This window comes from Triturus cristatus, chromosome 7 (genome assembly GCF_964204655.1).
Source record: "Triturus cristatus chromosome 7, aTriCri1.1, whole genome shotgun sequence".
Taxonomy (NCBI): domain Eukaryota; kingdom Metazoa; phylum Chordata; class Amphibia; order Caudata; family Salamandridae; genus Triturus; species Triturus cristatus.
The window spans coordinates 142,855,721-142,868,219 of NC_140590.1; the positions used below are offsets into that span (position 1 = coordinate 142,855,721).

A 12,499-nucleotide genomic window follows, 5' to 3' on the forward strand; every position below is an offset into this window, starting at 1 on the left:
TGTCTTGAAGGGCCTAGGCATCACTCAGAAGTTCCACGCCGTGTTTCACCCTCAGTCTGCAGGCCTAGTTGAGAAGTATAATGGTACACTGAAGCTTAAGATCGCTAAAATTCAAGCTTCAACGTCTTTGACTTGGCCAGACGCTCTGCCACTGGCGTTATTGTCAATTAGATCGGTACCACACTCTCGAACTGGCCTTACACCTTATGAAATTGTTTTTGGACGCCCAATGAATATTTGGGGTCCACCAAGACCCAAGGCTGTGTATGATGTACCATGTGTAATGATGAGCGATTATCTGGCACAGTTAACGGATAACTTGGTTTCTATCCATCAACAGGTCCGAGAGGCGCTCCCTGATCGGTCTACCGGTGAAGGACATGGTCTCCGGCCTGGGGACCACGTGATGGTGAAAGTTTTCGACAGGACGAACAGCTTGGAACCGAGATGGGTGGGTCCTGAGCAGGTCCTCCTCGCAACGAGGACGGCTGTGCGAGTCTCCAACAGAAAGAATTGGATCCATTCCCTGCACTGTAGGAAGGTGCCGCCCGGATTGGTGGAACCTGCCGTGCTGACCGATCAACGAGAAATTTTGGCTGCAGAGACAGGCCGTGCTGCGGAGCCAAACGCCATCGAGGAGCTCTTTCCGGACCACGCGACTCCTGGAGGAAGGCGATATCATCTTCGACCAAGGAAGTGAGTTTTCCAGTACCGGGACATACTGTCAGAACGGCCCTTGGGTTAGTGAAACGGAGAGCCGATGAGGCAAGGATGGGGGATCAGCCCTGCATTAGTGTAGCGACACCCGTCTTGGCCCGCTGGTGAAGAAATCAACCGCTGCCCAAGGGGAAGAGTTCTGACAGACTTTTAGTTTCAGGAAGATATTGGGTTTTATTTTTACCTTGACATGGAGAAAAAGAGAATCCTTTGTGCATTAGGGTTCATGTTGACAGTAGCCATTGTTGGGATAACCACATGGTTCGTGGAGGATGTAACACCCGCTCGGAAGATTCTTGTGTTGACAACTCCGGTGCCTGAGGAGCACTACTTTTATACATTACCATATCAAGAGTTGAAGCATCGACAGTCTTACTTGAATAACACTTTCATCCAGATGCTGCATCATACCCACATTGCTACGAATGCTACGAACTGTTGGATATGTGGGATGATGCCAGCTCATCAGAAGAAAGGAGGAACGCCATTTATACCACTTCCTTTCTCTCATAATGGCTCTTGTAGAGCATGGTATACTTTGCTTTTTGCTACTCGGAAACCGACAGTGGGACGATTGCTCTTCAGACTCAATAAAGAATGCCATCAAGACAAAAATGGGTATCCACAAGCGAATGGGACAATTTGGGAGTGGGAAGAGTACCGACCAGACAATGAATCCATTCCCTATATCTTCACGAACACAAGAGACACTGTGGGAAAGGACAAATTTGTGATTCAAGTAGCACAAGCTCAAGCGGACCTATGTGTCCAGAGTGTGGGTTTCATTCCTGTTGGTGTTAGTGATTGTATTACTGTTCTGAATATTGATGGGTTGAACAATAGTACCTTTTTAGCCTCCCATAATACGTACTTTGTGTGTGGAAATAAAGGTTATTACCGTCTGCCGGCTGGGTGGTCTGGGGTATGCTATGTATCATTTCTATTACCTCCTGTATTCCTAGCTCCCGCATCTTATCACAAGGATCTGAAATTATTGAATAATGTGACTGTAAATAGGTATAAACGTACTTTATCACTTGACGATGTAGATCAGACTGATACCAGTCTGCAGCAGTATATTGATTTTAACTTAGGACTGTTTTTCTTTGTTGGAGCTGCCCTGAACAGTAGGAAGATCCGAAGATTAACAAGAGTGGTAGAAGCTGTAACAAATCAGACTGCTGCTGCACTTGGGAATCTTACGGAGGAATTGCAAATTACTAGAATTGTTGCATTGCAGAATCGTATGGTATTAGACGTTATGCTAGCTGACAGAGGAGGAGCATGTAAAATTATTGGAAGTAGCTGTTGTGTGTTCATCCCTGATCATACGCCATCAGTTTATAATGCCATCAATAAACTGCATAAAATTGCAGCTGAGATCCATACAGAAAACGGCACTTGGTCCTTTTCTGGATGGTTTTGGGTGTTAATTACTGCCTGGGGATGGAAGGTTCTAACTGGTCTCTGCATTATTGTAGCGGTTCTGTTTTCATGCTGTATCTGCGTTCAGTGTGGTCCTTTACTCTGCTCATTATGTGTATCATTCTGTATCCCTGATAAGAAAACTATTGCCAATGTTGCTCACCAGAAACGTTTAGCTAAAGAAGTTGAGGAAATGATGACAATTGACATACATGATGATTATCCTAACAAACCGGATGTCTTCAGTAAATGCTGAAAGGGTCGTCTGTTGTAAATTGAGACAGCGATGTGATTAAGCATTTACTAAAGACATTAATTCCCCTCTAGTAGAGCATGTTTTTTCCGTTATGTTGACCGAAGTTTGGACTCCATTTTGTACTGTCATGCTTCCACGTGTTCTCCACGAGAAGAGTCCAACCTCTGTGTTAGTTGCTCTTGTAATCTGCCTAGTAACAGTCTATAAATAGCTCCTTTGTCCATCTGGCGCATGCCCAGACTTGACCACATCTGTTATCAGTTAGCCTTGCTTGACCATGTCTTCGCGGGCTCAAGGAGTGTGTCAGCTCCGCCCACATATTGATCTTGTATCGAAAATGTCCATAAAAGGTAACATTCCTTGCCTCATGTTGTATCCACCCACTTATGAGCCCCTCTGTTGTGTATAAAAGGGGACCGTGTATGCAAGTTCTTTGTGCTACTCTATGCAATACTGAAGAGTGTTGTGTGGATTGTAGGACCACCCTTAAGGGTTAATAAATGCTGTCTTTGTACTTTGCAGTTTCCGTGCCAACTTCCTTATAGATTCCATTACAGGAGAGCGAACCCTTGTGTCCTGCGGGCCTAGCTGGGGCCTGTATTCATCACCCCCAGGGGGCAGATTGTGGGCTAATACCCCCATCTGCCCCCCAGGGAGGGCAGAAAGGCTGTAATTTTTGTGGGGGAGGGGTGGGGGCATTGGCATGCCCATTTTGGGCCGCCCCCACCCTAATTCAGATTTGCACCAAAATATCCCTGGCGTCTAGTGGGCTTTTTGCCCCCCTGGGGGGCAGATTGGTGGCTACTGCCCCATCTGCCACCCAGGGAGGCAGAAAGACTGCAATGGTGGCGGGGGGTGGGGGCATTGGCGTCCCCATTTCGGGCAGCCCCAACCGAAAAAAAATGGTGCAAAAAAAATCCCTGGCATTTAGTGGGCTTTTTCCCACTCCGGGGGGCAGATTGGGGGCTACTGCACTTATCTGCCCCCCCGGGGGGAAGGAAAGATGTAATGGTGGTGGGGTGGGGCCATTGACATGCCCATTTCGGGCAGCCCCCACCCTAAAAAAAACGCACCAAAAACAATCCCTGGTGTTTAGTGGGCTTTCTGCCCCCCCCCCCCCCCCAGGTGGGCAGATTGGGGGCTACTGCCCATTTTTGTATGGGGGAGGGTAGGCCCTTGCCCAAGGGGCCGCTCCCCCCCCCCTGGTGTCTAGTGGGTGGATCCCTGCTTTCCAATGATACCTCTCCCGTCTTTCAACGTGCCCAGGTGCCTGAGATAGTCCCCTGTGCAATCAAGACAGCTCGACGTGCGCGCTGATCTTCATGGCACAGAAACCAGGGAGGGGGCCTCGGGAGCTGGGGAATCTCTTCCCCAACTCCCAAGGTCACAGGGGTTGAAAAGAAATCCCTCTGCTGTCTGCAGCAGAGGGATTTCGTGCCCCTGGCCTCGTGACACAATGGTTCCGTCATGAGCACAGGGGCACCGATGCTCATGACGGAACCATTCCCGTAATGAGCATCGAAGGGGTTAAGGAGATGTGTTTTCAACTCTTTCCTAAATTGGAGCATTGTTTTAGTGGTCCTGATAGATGTTTCAATGTTGTTCCAGTCCTTGGGTGGATAGATGGAAGAGGCCACATGCTTTTTTTTTTTTTTTTTTTACACTTCTTAGTCAGCAGTCTGATGGTGTCCTGACTGCAGTTGTGCAGAGAACCACTAGAGATGACAAGCTTGTCTGCAAAGTATGCAGGGGGCTGGTCATGAATAGTTTAGCAAATGATGCAGCTGGTTTTGAAGATGGTGCAGTACGGCAGGAGGGGCCAATGGAATTCCATCGGTATGAGCGTATGAGGGTGATGTGAGCATATTTCTTAATGCCCTGGATGAGACATGCTGCAGGGTGTAAGATGCTCTAATGGTTGCAACTGTGGTGTCTGGGAGGTCATGGACCAGGGTGTTACCACAACACAGACACAAGAGTACGAACAGCAGTTCATAAGTCACTTACTGGAAGAAATAGTATGACATTCACCAGAAGAGAGAGCTGATACTGGGCTATCTTTGTGTTGTTTTGCATTTTGTTCCTTGAGGGTGAAGTTGTTGTCCAGAGTGAATCCAAGTGTCTTGGCATTCGGTGAAATTTGGTGTTTGAAACGGTCAAGGTTCATATTTTTTAGTTAAGATTGTACTGTTTCCAGCTTGCTCTTTTTGGTAAATAACAGGATTTCAGTTGTGGTTGGGTTGACTTCACATAGACTATAGGTATCCAGATGTGGATGATGAGCAGGAAGTGTTTGAGGCATTGGATGCCTGTAGTAGAGCAGACTTTCCAGAGTTGTGTATCATTGACATGTTGATGAATGTTAATGCTGCTCTCTGTGAGTACATTAGCAAGCGGCTCCAGGCAGAGGTTGAAGATTACAAGGGAAAGTATGAAACCCAGGGGGACTCCTCAGGTTATAGGGATCTTTTTGAACTCAGAGGTATCCATTTGAGCAAAGTGGTGTTGTTGGGAAAGGCATGGAGTAGAACTGGTAAAGGACACTGCAGATGAATCCCATTCGAGACTCCGAAGTGCGGATAAGGGTGGGATGGTCAACTGTGTCGAAGGCAGCTGAGGTCAAGCAAGATCAGGAGGCAGCATCATCTTCATCTGTGATCTGAACCCAAATTGGCAGCCATGCAGGAGATAGTTAGCACTGACATCTTCCATAGGACAGTAATGGTTGCCTGTGAGAATGAAAGCCACTCTTAAGGAGGAGCAGTTGCCGCCAGGAAATTAAGAGGTTTCCTAGAAAACAAGCCTTGGTAACAATAATGGAGGCTGACACTTAGGACTGGTGGAGAGTAAGTCACATATCAAACAAAAAAGGGATGTCCAAATTTATCATGTGCGGCAGAAGAGATTAAGGGCCACATGTACAACCATTTTTAGCAGTCGCAAAAGGAGATTCGGGCCCTTTGTGATGGCTAAAAAGGGTGGTAGCATGTATCAAGCCTATTTTGCTAGTCAATAACATATTAACAACTTGCAAATTAGGGTTTGCGAGTTGCCATTAGGAAGGTGCATGCCAAGGGTTTCCCTTCCTAATATCAAGTCGCAGGGGGATGGATGATTGTTTTGAGACCACAATGCAGTCACAAAACATTTCCAGTTTAGCACCTACTTCAAGTAGGTGGTAAGCCAGACGCAAACTGGAAGGCCTTTTGTGATTGACAGCGAAACCGTTTTTTAAGAGCAGGCAGTGCTCCCACAGACCCCTGCCTACTCTTAAAAAATGAAACAGAAAGGTTTCATTTTTGTTTTTGAAACGCATCCTGTTTTTCTTCAAGGAAAATGGGCTGCATTTCAGAATAACAAGTTGCCTCTTTTAAAAAAAAACAATCACAGACATGGGGGTCTGCTGCCCCAGCAGGCCACCATCCCTGTGTTATTGTCCATTCCCTCATGAATATTAATGAGGCAGGCCATCTGTGGCTCCATTGGGAATCGCTAAGTGTGTCTGAGACAAATTAGTACATTTCCTCTTGCAACTCACAAATTGCAAGTTTCTAAAATTCGCAAATTACAAGTCGCAAAAGGAAATAGTTGTATATGTGGCCCATTATGAATACATGGTATCAATACCTGTGATGAATTCCTCCCCCGCACCTCGTAAAATGTTTGCTTTGGTAACAAAACACTAGTCCTACATCCCCCAAACCACAACGAACAGAAAACAAATACGATTTTCAATTAATCCTCACCAGGTGATACAGATTGTATATCACAGTTGTTTAAACATAAGAGATCCGAAACTCCATTATTTCTACAAGTCATAACAACTTACCTGTCTGTATTTTCTGAAAAGAATTATTAAAATACATTACAAACATGTGTTTGCGATTTGGCATCCACATGTGGTTGCTGTAAAGAGCTATGGTCGTAGGGAAGCAAAATAAATAAGCATTCTTGTAGATACAAAGTCTGAAAATATTATGCTCTTCCAACAAATTTACTCAGGACGGAACATTCCACTTTGAGAGTAATGAGAAGAATAAGAATGTTCAGCTTGTGTTCCAAAATACGAGAAACAGTGAACATGCCCTCATATATGCTGTATGGATGAATGAAAGAAACAATTTTAAAGTGTGTGAAGGGGTGACCTGGAGGATGAGCTGCCCCCCTTTATCGGGTTCGTGACAGCCAGGGGCGGAGCCTGGTGAATAAGTCTGGGGGGAGGAATGAGCTTCAGATTTCCCAACAGTCACGCTGGAATATCTTGTTAAAACACATTATATGAAAAGCAGGACATGAGAGAGGCTTAAGGGGCAGTGGAAAGGGAGAGAAGGGGAGGGTAAATTGTTAGGGGTACTTAAAACACACCACTTTTCAAATTAAACATTGTTTAAGACCTTCAAAAATATGTGTGTGTGTGTGTGTGTGCACGTGCGTGCGTGTGTGCGTAGTTCTCTCTCTCTTTCAGCGTGGGCATCATGTAAAAATTCCAGGTGAAATCCGACAGACACTTCATCATACCAAACTTTCCATTATTAAAATCAATAAACGTGGAAAGAAGAACGGAGCATTGATTACTTACGATTTCTTGTAACTTTGTTCATTTGTTGTCCAGACTCGCCACCGAGCTCATCAGTAGCCACTGAAGTCGCGATCTTATATAGCTCCCAAAACACATCCCTGTCTTAGTCAGGCTGACGTCCATGCTACAGTTGGTGTTTGTTGTTGTTTTTACAGCACTGCTTTGCACATTATTGATCTAAATCCATAAAAACAGCACTCTCTTTCAATACTCCCCCTTTGCATATGTTATGCAAATCAGAAAGGAATGATCCTGTGCCTTTATTATGACTGAATGTAGCCTTGTTTTATAAGTAACAGAATGTTGAAGGAAAATGAAACATTTTGTTCTGTTGGAAGCTCACAAGAAGTGGCCCTCATTAGGTGATCTCTGAGGTGGTTTAAAAGAGAGAAATAGAAAACAGCAAAAACTCTACTGCTGCATCACAAGAGTGGCCCTTGTCTCAGCAGCAGTAAAGTCTATGGATGGATGCTAGCACTGCCTCTACACATACCACTGAAGTCCTTCAACTATTTCTGTTAGAGCTGTGGACCCTACCAAGGGGGGCGTGCACCAACCAAGACCCCCCCAGAGAACTCAATCAATGTGTTTTTCATTGAAACAAAAGAATGTCCTGGTCCTAGTAGAAGCTTTAAACGTAAACAGTGCTAATGATGCCACTGTATGTATTCTGTTCCTGGCACCGAGTTTGCCATTTCTGAGGCCAGGGGGCACAAAGTCAGTGTCAGACGTCACAAAGACCGAGCTGGGGCAGCAGGGCGCTAGAGGGCGGGCAAGCAAGATGGCCGCACTTGCATAAGGCTCCTTGCAGCCCGGAACCAACATCCTTAATCATCCTGCCCAATCTTCACCGACAAGAACTTAAATTATAGGGGACAGCATGCGGAAAGCGTCCTGATGTCTCCTAGCTGAAAAAAAGCTAAGCAAATACGAGCAGCGGGCGGGCTACCAGACTGAAGTGCTGACCGGACTCGTTCTTCAAAATGGCGGGCGCCCGGTGAACTAGAATGAGCTGCATCTGCCGGGAAGGATGACCGCGGTGCCAGTAGGCAATCGCTGAGGCTAAAAAATCACTGACCTGAGCGGGGGCTACGGAGCAAGCCGGAGAGGAAGGACAAGTGATCCGCGGCCGGCCGCTGCCGTGGGAAAACCGTGAGTACCCGCTGCCGTGGGGAGCGCAGGCCAGACTGCCCTATTGAGGCTCCAGTCATCGGATACAGTCAAACTACAACACAACGTGATCAATGCAAGTCCGGGCTCTATCAGGGCAGCGCTGCAGGTGGTCTTCACAGACAATAACAGTCGTTGGGCGAGGTATCTCTTGAGTGCCAAACAAACACTGGGTCCATCAATCGAACTTTCTACAGATATATCATTAACAAAGGGTAGAGTAAAGATCCTGCTAAAAAAGTGTGGAAAGAATATCTCGAGGCAACAGGACCTTGAACGGATCAGATTGGTCCATGGTGCAGAAGGCCTCACCAACTCACATGAAAGCACCACATGCCAGCCTTATTTAAAAGCCGGCCTTGGAAGAAAAGCCCTACAAAATGTTATGAGAGTGAGGCTCTTAACCCTGCCTATACAAGACTACAGAGCCCACTGGAAAAACTGGTCACCAAGTGGCTCCGGCTGCTGCCTGTGTCAATATCACACAGAATCCGCAGAGCATGTCATTTGTTGTTGCCCAGTCTTGCTTGCTCCAAGGCGCTTGTACCTAAGAACCATGTTCATACATCACAGCGTGAGATCATGTAAGGAGGCCTTAAGGCATATTTACACCACCATTGTCTCGATGGAACTGGCACTAATCGGGAAGTTTTACGCGGCTGCTGAAATGCTCATACGAACAGCCAGAGAAGAGTCCGCTGAATAATCCATGTCCAAGCACCTCCGATAATTGTACTTTGCACACTCCATACGCCAAATTCTGCATATGCTGCCACTAAATGGACTGTTTTTAATCACTGTATAGTATTTCTGCTTTTTACACATGTCTTTTTAATCAGATCTTATGCTTTTAACTTGCACTTTTGTTGCTTCTTTTGTAAAAGATTTTAAATAATCATACAATAAAGGTCTTCTTCTTCAGTCATCGGATGCATGGCCTAGACTGAGAAAACCCCAGGGGGAGGCCAAAAACAGGGGCAGCACCTACCATCTTCAATGCGGTGTGGAGTGAAGAGACTGCTGTGCTGCACTGCTCTGGAGCCAGACGCAGCCTGAGGCCTAAGCATCCCGCACCTGCGGGGACCAGAGATGTGCTTGCCTGCAAACTGAGTTTGGGCCTGCGCCACTGGCCTTTAGCGTAGATACCTTCCGCTGGCCACAGCTACAATAACAAGCCCCGGGAGCTGGGAAACTGCCATCGCTGGGTCCATACCATGCCCCGTGAGGAGCCCAGAATAGTTGTACGCTAAGGCCCATCTGATGCACAGAGACTGCTAGCAAGGCAGACACGGTCCGAAACACCAAAAGCCCCCCACATCCTACGCGTGTGATTCCTAACATCAGAACTCTGTCAGACTCTTTCTGAGACACAAGCATGCCTACATGCCAGAGAACTGCTTGTGAGCGGAGCCTGGGTCCACAACTCAGACCTTATCAGAAACGCCTTCCCCTGGTTACAGTGTCAGTATCGGACCCTGAGGGCTGAGAATTGCCGCCACTGGGCCCAACTCACGCTGTGCAAAGAGCCAAGAGCAGCTGCGCGCACAGGGCTTACTGCTGCACAGAACCCGATACCAGGACAGGCATGACCCACAACAACACTTGCCTTCACTATCCTACAAGTGAGATCCCCAGCGTCTACCGGGGCAGACGCTTGCTAGGTCCCAGTAGGCCTGCATGCTGGAGACCTGCCCGTAAGCGGCACCTGGGCCTACAACTTAGCCCTAAAGCAGATACACCTTTCGATTGCTACAGGTGTAACACCAAACCCTGGGGCAGAATATTGCAATCACCGAGCCCGTACCATACCCTGCTCAGAATCAAGCTGCACGCAGAGGACCAGCTGAGGCGCAGAGACTGACAGCAGAGCAATCACGGCCTAAAACGCCATTAGCCCTTCCCATCCTGCGCATGTGATCCCCAGTATCAGCTCAAAACCAGTTTCTCACTGGGACCCTGGTGTGCCTGTACTCTGACGAGTGTAAATAGTGCCTCTTTGGAAGGGCAGAAGAGAGCCCCTGCAGGCAAATTGATCTCAAGGGACCCAGGGCCAGAGTGTGTCTACACAGCAGGGTCAATAAAGAGCACTAAGACACAGAACCCTACCCCTGGGGCAGCCGCAAAGGAGGAGCCACAGCGCAAGAGCCGGGGAACTATGGAAGAAAACGGACGGTAAACAAGTGAAGCTGCCATTTGAAGAATGGAAACCCACCAGGGCCGCCACGGACCACGAGAACACAATGGAAAACTACACTGGCCCAGCATCCCAAACCTCTACGGATTACCTCAAGGAGCTACTCCTAACCATGAAACACAGTCTCACTTCAATAGAAGCAAAAATGAACGCTATGAATACCTGCATAGACAATGTCACGCATAAGCTCGTCCAACATGAGGAGAGCATAACGGAAGCAGAGCAGCGCATCTCTACTCTGGAAATCACCTCTGCAGGTAGGAAAGAACTACTCCACATGGAATGCCTACTGTAAGTCATTGCAGCCGAAAATGAAGACCTAGAATCGAGGTCCCGCCGCAATAATATTCGTATACTACGAGTGCCAGAGTCCACCAACACTGGCCGCATGGAGGACTATTTAGAGCGATTACTGATTACTGACGACAGTATTTGAAAGAAGTGCTTTCTCCACAATGTTCACCATAGAGAGAGCGCACCACTCGCTGGCCGCCCGGCCCCTGCCTAGAGCTCTTGCCAGACCGATCATCGCGCGCTTACTCAATTACCGGGACCGAGATACCGTGTTGAGATTAGCCAGAGAACAAAAATCACTGTCCTACGAAGGCTCCGACCTGGCCATATACCCGGACTTTACAATGGCGGTCCAAGTTGGCTGTAAAAAGTTCCTATCAATAAAAAAGAAACTAAAACAAGCCAATATCTATTAGGTCATGCTTTTCCCTGCGAAGGTACGGATCACACATCTGGGCAAACAGTTCTTCTTTACCAACCCTCAGCACATGCTGGACTTTTTAAAAAGAAAACTCAGGAGTCCCCCTCGGAATGATCCAGAACTGAGCCCTTCTCGCTCTAATGCTGCTTTGTCTGACATAGTGTAAACACTAGGGTTAAATCAACTACGCTAATGCCCCTGCTGCTCCAACTAGCTGCGTGGGGGCAATGCAGATCCACAGATATCGGAGCCCAATCGGGCTACAACTGGCGATTGCAACTAGCGCCCTAGTGACTGGTGGATATGAAGCGTACTACTATACAAAAAGGGGGGGGGACCAAGGAGCTTTTACAAGGTCCAGTGTCCACGCTCCTTATATCTACATAAATATCACAAAAAAGGACACTGTTCCTGAAAGTAGGGTGCAAAAAGTCACCCATACAATAAGGTGCAAAAAGTCACCATGTGTAAAAAAAGAGTCAAAAGAAGGAAAGAGAAAAGAATTCCTAGGTAAAGGGACCCTCAAATGAAAGGAAAAACCATTATGTGTCCTCTGTTGCCCTCACACACCCCATAGGGTGTCATGCTTCATCATCGGGCAGTTGCTCCTCGTAGGGCCGGCGCTGCAATTCCCTACGGTTTTTCCTCAGCAGTGCGAGGTAAGCACTCATTCAGAACCAATTTCTAACATTGATGGGGCGCTATGTGTATAACACTAAGAGCGGTTGATACCTCTCGACACAGTGTCCTCAAGCACTATTCGGTGTGGTTTTTGTCTCATGCTCTTATCCATTTTTATGTTTTATGTATTGGATGTGCACACAGCGGTGGCACATCATGTGGCATCAAGGTGTTCCTGATGCTTAAATTTGTGTCCTACCTTGTTTTGTTTTTCTTTCCTAGGTACTGATCAGGAGCGGTCACATCATGCAGCTGTAGCCAGATTTTGGGTGATACAGTTTACTGCCCGCCCTGATCGATTTTGAGGGTATTTTAATTGGTTTTCACGTGCACACTACATTTTAGAGTTCTGGTCCTGACGAAGCGCCAACGACCCTTAAGGCGACACAGGCGCGAAACATGTTGACCTATGTCTTTCTATACCCGGGCATAGTATGCCATTGGGGCTAGATTTTATTCAGCAGTTGAGTCTGCTTAGGGTACACGATTCATACAATTGCTGCATGTTTACCCTTTACGAATTTCTCTTAACACTTGCACGCACTTTTTGTTTTTACCCTTATTGGACCCCACACCCCACACACCCTCATGCACCATCCGGCAGTCCTATAAAAGATCTCCGATAAAGAGACCCTTCGGGGGACCCGTAGGGAATTGCAGCGCCGGCCCTACGAGGAGCAACTGCCCGATGATGAAGCATGACACCCTATGGGGTGTGTGAGGGCAACAGAGGACACATAATGGTTTTTCCTTTCATTTGAG

General features: G+C 47.2%; 1 protein-coding gene across 2 annotated transcripts in view; it reads right to left on the reverse strand.

The window, feature by feature from the left end:
• Positions 1-12,499, reverse strand: part of LOC146809057 (free fatty acid receptor 3-like) — a 100,834-nt gene that overhangs the window by 39,119 nt on the left and 49,216 nt on the right. The window contains exon 1 of one of the 2 annotated variants that reach the window (XM_085615859.1): positions 6,978-7,088. The exons of the other annotated variant lie outside the window; for it this stretch is intronic. The gene's annotated coding sequence lies outside the window, so the exon portion shown is untranslated. Of the gene's footprint in view, positions 1-6,977; positions 7,089-12,499 lie in introns of those variants that run through there. 2 annotated transcript variants of the gene reach the window in all.